At 52.3% G+C, this 7365-nt stretch overlaps 1 long non-coding RNA gene across 1 annotated transcript; it reads right to left on the bottom strand.

The window, feature by feature from the left end:
• Positions 1–3323: 3323 nt before the first annotated feature.
• LOC132453645 (uncharacterized) lies at positions 3324–3975 on the bottom strand. The gene is made up of 2 exons (XR_009524744.1): positions 3819–3975; positions 3324–3621 (listed from the first exon to the last, which is right to left on the bottom strand). It is a non-coding gene; the product is annotated as an uncharacterized LOC132453645 (long non-coding RNA).
• Between the last annotated feature and the right edge of the window lie 3390 nt (positions 3976–7365).

The raw sequence follows: 7365 nt of genomic DNA, 5'->3' as shown, positions 1-7365 counted from the left end.
AGTCTGATGACGATCACCACCCTATCGTCATGACGGTTAGCTTTACGGTGAGATGAGGGGGTTTATGACGCTGTTGACCGAGCGGTGAATGATTCACCAGGTCATCCAGGTATGACTTCCCCAAAGCGTGATACTCCCCTGTTTCAAAGACAATATACTGGGGTGGGCTGTGCCTGCCACTCCACAAATCATATCAAATCCAAAAAGTATGACGATATGATCCGAGTGATATCAGGTGACCCGGTGACTCGTGGCCCGTTTATGACAGGCGGTGACGTCAACACACGGACATCCTTCAAAAGAACGATACCACAAACCCACCCTCAGGCCTGCCACCCAGGTGACACCCCAAAGCCCTTCCTATTGGTCCAGCAGAGGTTGAAGGTGAAATAGTACATCACCAGGTGTTTATTTATCATTATTAACCTTTATTTACCCAGGCATGGCAATTAAGAACAAAATTCTTATTTTCAAGTGCAGCCTGAAAAGAGCTACAGGTGTGAGTGTGATTAGCCGTTAAATCGGCCTCTTCTGACATCACAAGTGGGCGCGTCCAACTCGATGTGTGCTCCAACTAGATCTAGGTGGACACGCCCACTTGTGATGTCAGAAGAGGGCGATTTTCAAAACAGCTTGTGACGGCTGATCACACTCACACCTGGTGGTGTAATAGGTCACCTTTAAGCTCCTCTGGATCCAATCTGGAGGAGCAGTGGCTCACGGTCAAAAGGGGGATCCAACATGGAGGCGCGGCTCAGAGCTCCTCTGGATCCAAAATGGAGGAGCATGTTCAATATAGAGGAGATGAGGAGCGGTGGACTCACTGTGGCTCCAACATGGTGGCTCCAACATGGAGGAGCATAAGGAGCAGTGGACTCACTGTGGCTCCAACATGGAGGAGCATAAGGAGCAGTGGCTCACGGTGGCTCCAACATGGCGGAGCATAAGGAGGACTGGCTCATGGTGGATCCAACATGGTGGCTCCAACATGGAGGAGCATAAGGAGCAGTGGCTCACGGTGGCTCCAACATGGAGGAGCATAAGGAGGACTGGCTCATGGTGGATCCAACATGGAGGATCCAACATGGAGGAGCAGTGGACTCACGGTGGCTCCAACATGGTGGAGCAGAAGGAGCAGTGGCTCAGGGTGGCTCCAACATGGAGGAGCATAAGGAGCAGTGGACTCACTGTGGCTCCAACATGGCGGAGCATGAGGAGCGGTTCAGGACCCACCTGTGCGTGTGCGTCGCAGTCGAGGCTCTGGAAGCTCTTCAGCCAGACGCCGGTCTGGGGGTCCAGACGGGCGTCCCCCTGGTGGGCCGCGGTCAGGCAGAGCAGCCGGCGCACCCGCGCCCTCAACCCCCAGGGCCCCCGACGGCCCTCGGGGTCGCAGAGGGCCTGGTGGGGCCGCATGTCCCCCGCCGGGGCTCCAGGGGCCGGTCGGAGGGGGCTACACCGTCTCCATGGTCACCGCTCCAGTCTGGCAGAGGAAGAGGAGGGTGAAGAGGATGAGCAATGCCGTTCAAACTATTAATAAATGTTTTAATTATTAATTGTTTACGTTTAAACTTTGCTGTAAATTCAAGTTCAAAATATAAATAACTTCATAAAACTACTAATTTAACTGCCATGGCTTAGTTGTAAATTGAATTTACAACTAAATTGAACTTAATTAAATGAAAGGTGAACATGATATTACGACTTGTGACTTGATTTGCCAGGCAGAGACAAACAGCGTCCTGTTTCTCTAGAGGTTTCTGGTAAATGACCTAATTTGGACGTGAACTAGATTCTGCGTGAAGGGGCTGGTTGTGTTTTCCAGTTAGCACGCACCACCCCACAATGCAGCAGCTGTTATCCACATGGTGACAAACGTTTCTACAATGTTAAATCTGCGTTCAGTATCACCATCATTGGGACTAGGGTTCGACAGCGTCAGTCAGTGGAAGAAATGCAACACAACCGGTTATTTCAGAAGAGGAAATCCTTTTCTTTAACTTGCTACTCAAGCAAAACACATCAATAGTGGACTGTATTGTATAATATATTGTATAAAAGTTCCTAATGTAACCACAAAAATAATGAGGTATTTTTCACAGGCCCAGTACTAGCTGATAATAAAGCAGTCTTCAACCAATTAGTATTTTCCAAACTTCAATTAAGCCTCCCTATAACCTAGCTGACACCATAAGAGCAGATATTACCCTGATAACAATAATTTAAACTAAAGCAAACAAAAACACAATATCATTCAGTTAGGCCTGGCTATATTTCACCTTATTTCTTTGGTTGCACCTTGTAAGTCCTGTTGAACGCCATTAAGCGACAGACCGGTTTCTCAAGGGGATAGTCCTGACAGTCGGACCGGCGGCCAGACACTGACACGTCTCCCGCTGAGCAGCCCTATTGTTTTGTGTGGTGGATGGGGATTCGTGCGTTTGTGTTGGAATGTCCTCCTCCCATTTCGGCTCTCTGCCCCATTTGATTATCATTATGTCAGGTCGCATCATTACACTTCAGTGCTCTCTTTATCTCAATAAACCAACAGGACATTTGTTTTCTTTCTCTACCGGGACTTCAAAGTATAAACAGGATTCCTGAGTAATCTTCCGCCGTCAATGGCCTTGTTTGTTTCTTCGTGGTGTTTGAAATTTGTACATAATAATCAGAGTTGGGCTTGATGATGACTTAATTAAATGGGAGATGTGTTGGTTTGATGCGGACAGCTCGTACCTTCACTGCGATGAGAATTGTCCTTTTCTGGGTACAATCAAGCTGCCGTCTCTAAATGAATCTTTAATGTTTTACTTTACATTCTGTCGCCGAGGCAGAGAACATTATAATAAGGATAAACTATGATGATAAATCCAGTCTGGTTTACTGGGACAGAGCGCGAGATTCAAACTGCGTACAGGTGCACTTCGTGACTCTGATTGGTCAATCATTCAACGTGACGTAGTTACCGGACAATTAAATACACACCCAATCTAAAGCCTCGAATAGAAACATACATTTAATTTTACTTTATTTACATTGAAAATAATACTATTTTTTCTTTTGTTTCTTAAAATACTGACGTAAAGTTGGTGATCAGAAAAATCTCACCGGTTCGTCATCAGGTGAAACGTTACCCCGGACGACACCACTTAATTGTGTTATTGCTGTTTGGATGTTGTGTCAGACATTACTGACGTCAGTAACAAACAACGTCTATTATGCCTTCCTACACAATAGGCCTTCTGACGCGTGATAGCAGGTCTGAGGTCTGCTACCTCTCAGCTCCTGTCTGTTAATAAAAACACAATAAACCCACTGCAAGCAAGAATACGTAAACATGGTATAACTTTATTAATACTTCTACAATAGGGATAGTACCAACAATATTCTGAATATGCAAATTAATCAAAAATAACAATACATCTTTATTCATGGTGGGAAACTCAAACTCAGACTACAGTCCTGACTTTTTGACCTTCAGGACTTTAAGGTCCTGGGTTTAGGAGCAGGAGGTTCACTTCTTCTTCTTCCTGGGCTTCTTCTTGGTCTTGGCGTCGATGATGAGCTGGGACTGCCTCTTCAGCGCCTCCCGGGAGATGATGTCAGCCTCGTCTTCCTCACTCTCTTCATCCTCTGGAAACGGCCGGAAGCAGGGACCGGTTGAATACGAGGACGTTGGAGAAGTGAATGTGTGTGTGTGTGTGTGTGTGTGTGTGTGTGTGTGTGCGCTATTGTGTGCGTGTGTGTTTCTTTGTGTATGTGTGAGTGTATCTGTGTGTGTGCGTGTGTGTGTGTGCGTGTGTGTGTGCTGTGCGCGGCACCGTCTCACCGTTTGAACAGGTTCTGCTGCTGCTCCTCAGGAAGCTGGATGCGAATGTTGTAGTCCGGTAGTTTCCCCTCGATCCTGGTGTAGAACTACTCAAAACACACACACACACACACACACACACACACACACACACACACACACACACACACACACACCAGACCAAGGTCGGATCTCAGATTATGCTTTGACGTCGTACGACACTTTCTGACAGTTCTTTGGAGCTGGAGCTGGCTCTAGAGGAGCCGCGGTCATTAATAAATAACCAGCGCTCTGACGTCACGTTCCTGCGGCAACGCTCTGGCACGGCATGTCGGCAAACACAACGCCGTCGGCAGCGCCGAGACAATCAGAAGGCAAACAGCGCAGCGGGGAGATCTGGGCGGCCCCGTGAGATAAGATGGCCGACTTATTTATTATCCAGGCGCAACGTCCGCCGATGCTTCAAGATAATAACACGAGCGGCGGGCTGATGCTAACCCGCCGGTCACCCTGCTCCACACAGGCTGCTAGGAGGATTAGCCAAGCGCTAGTCCACGCTAGCTCCCCAAAGGCTAAGCTGGCAAAGCGCGAGTCAGTGCTAGCTCCTCAGAGGCCGAGCTAGCAAAAGCGCTAGCCTCCACTAGCTCCCTAAAGGCCAGTAGAGCATCCTGAGCCAGAGTTTCTCCTCCTCCTCCTCCTCCTCCCCCTCCTCCTCCTCCTCCTCCCCCTCCTCCCTCCTCCTCCTCCCTCTCCCTCCTCCTCCTCCTCCTCCTCCTCCTCCTCCCTCTCCTCCTCCTCCTCCTCCTCCTCCCTCTCCCTCCTCCTCCTCCTCCTCCTCCTCCTCCTCCTCCCTCTCCTCCTCCCTCTCCTCCTCCCTCTCCTCCCCCTCCTCCTCCCCCTCCTCCTCCTCCTCCTCCTCCTCTCACCTACTCGTCCTCCTCATCTCCTTCAGGAGCGCGGACGGCTCCATCCCCTGGAGCTCCTTGTGGAGCAGCCGGAGCTTCTCCTCACACTGGGCAGCAGCCCCAGGACCGGGCCCTCAGGGTCGGGGGCGGAGGGGCCTCAACCCCCTGCTCCTGGAGGGGCCGAGAGAGGGGGGGAGAGAGAAGGGGAGAGAGGGTGAGGGAGAGGGTAAGAGGGAGGTAGAGACAGAGAGGGTGAGGGAGTAGTGTGTGTGAGGGTGGTCCCACAGGGGGTCATTAGTGTGTGTGAGTGGGGTCCCCACCAGGGGGTCAGCTGTGTGTGAGGTGGTCCCCATAAGGGGGTCAGTAGTGTGTGTGAGTGGGTCCCCACCAGGGGGTCAGCTGTGTGTGAGGTGGTCCCCATAAGGGGGTCAGTAGTGTGTGTGAGTGGGGTCCCCACCAGGGGGTCATTAGTGTGTGTGAGTGGGGTCCCCACCAGGGGGTCAGTGCTGTGTGTGAGGTGGTCCCCATAAGGGGGTCAGTAGTGTGTGTGAGTGGGGTCCCACCAGGGTCAGCTGTGTGTGAGGTGGTCCCCATAAGGGGGGTCAGTAGTGTGTGTGAGTGGGGTCCCCACCAGGGGTCATTAGTGTGTGTGAGTGGGGTCCCCACCAGGGGGTCAGTGCTGTGTGTGAGGTGGTCCCATAAGGGGGTCAGTAGTGTGTGTGAGTGGGGTCCCCACCAGGGGGTCATTAGTGTGTGTGAGGGTGGTCCCATAAGGGGTCAGTAGTGTGTGTGAGTGGGGTCCCCACCAGGGGGTCAGTGCTGTGTGTGAGGTGGTCCCCATAAGGGGGTCAGTAGTGTGTGTGAGTGGGGTCCCCACCAGGGGGGTCATTAGTGTGTGTGAGGGTGGTCCCCATAAGGGGGTCAGTAGTGTGTGTGAGTGGGGTCCCCACCAGGGGGTCAGTGCTGTGTGTGAGGTGGTCCTCACCAGGGGGTCAGTAGTGTGTGAGGTGGTCCCATAAGGGGGTCAGTAGTGTGTGAGGTGGTCCTCACCAGGGGGATGTGCTGCAGCTGTCGGCCAGGTGCTCCAGCCCGTTCTGGGCGGTCCCAGGGTCCTCAGCAGCCAGTCCAGGTGGTCCTTGGCCTCATCGCAGCGCCGCTCAGCCTCCCGCACACGCTGCCCACTGTCCCCCAGAGCCTGCTGCCCGCTGGGGGAGGGGGGGGGAGGAGGGAGGGAGGGAGGGAGGGGAGGGAGGGGGAGAGAGGAGGAAGGGGGAGAGAGGGAGGGGAGGGAGGGGGAGAGAGGGAGGGGATGGAGGGAGGGAGGGAGGGGGAGAGAGAGAGGGGGAGAGGGAGGGGGGAGAGAGGAGGGGGAGAGAGAGGGGGGGGAGAGGGGGAGAGGGAGGGGAGAGAGGGGGGGAGAGGGGAGAGGGAGGGAGGGAGGGGAGAGAGGGAGGAAGGGGGAGAGGGGGAGGGGGGAGAGGAAGGAGGGGGAGGGAGGGGGAGAGAGGGAGGGTGGGAGAAAGAGAGAGAAGGTAACTTCACAGCTAACTAGCTACAGCTAACTAGCCCCCATGCTAACTAGCCCCCATGCTAACTAGCCCCAGCTAACTCGCCCCCATGCTAACTAGCCCCCATGCTAACTAGCCCCCATGCTGAGCCCGTCATCATGTATGTGTCTGCGGTGAACCTGGAGAGCTTGCCTCTCCAGAGTACTTCATGTCCTGGAAGCTGTGCTGCAGCGCCTCCTTCTCCCCCTTCAGCTGCAGCAGCACCTCCTGGTTATCCCCCTTCAGCTCCTCCAGGTGCCTCTGGACTCCCCCTGGCGATGAAGCACTCCACGATCTCCTGCACGGAGCAGGTTAGCTTCGTTAGCTTCAGTAAGGCATTATGACCTTAATGGGGATAGGCTTGAGCTATTATCTTTATTTATTATTATTATCTCTATCTATTATTATTTAATTATTTATCTACTATTATTTAATTATTGACCTATTATTATTTAATCAATCTGTTATTATTTATCTTCATCCATTATTATTTAATATTAATCTATTATTATTTATCTTTATCTATTATTATTAATAGATGAAGATGAATGATAATAGATCAATTAGTATTCAATAATAGATTTATTATTTATTAACTATCTTCTTCTATTATTATCTAATAGTTTTTCTAGACAACATTCCTGTGGAAGGCGTGCGTCATCGGCCTCCATTGTGTTCCCAGGACTCCTGCCCTCCCACGCCCGTTACCATGGCCACCCCCCCCTGTCCGTACGTGCACGCTGGTGACGCCCGTGGCCTCCTTGATGCTCTGGAAGGCCTCCTCCAGGGTGGGGCCGCCGCGCTCCTCCTCGCCGCCCGCCCGCGTGAGGCTGCGCTGGGCCTCGCCGCTCAGCTCCTCGGGCTGCAGGGGGGCCTTCTGGGCCTGGGGGGCCGAAGGGGTTACCACGGAGACCGCGGGCGTTAGGTCGCTCACTGAGGAGGGCTCCTCTACGGACCCTCAGTGTTGTTCTTTCAGGAAGACTTCGGATCGATGGCTGAATGTTAGTGGAGGTTTTAGCTGCACTACATATCCCATCATGCACCATGTCTGCCTATAGGTACTAACAGGACTACATGTCCAATCATGCACCATGTCTGCCTATAGGTA

The sequence above is a fragment of the Gadus macrocephalus genome, chromosome 3, assembly GCF_031168955.1.
Source record: "Gadus macrocephalus chromosome 3, ASM3116895v1".
Lineage (NCBI taxonomy): Eukaryota > Metazoa > Chordata > Actinopteri > Gadiformes > Gadidae > Gadus > Gadus macrocephalus.
Note: the sequence above shows the minus strand (reverse complement) of the source record. Positions and strands in the feature narration are given on the sequence as shown.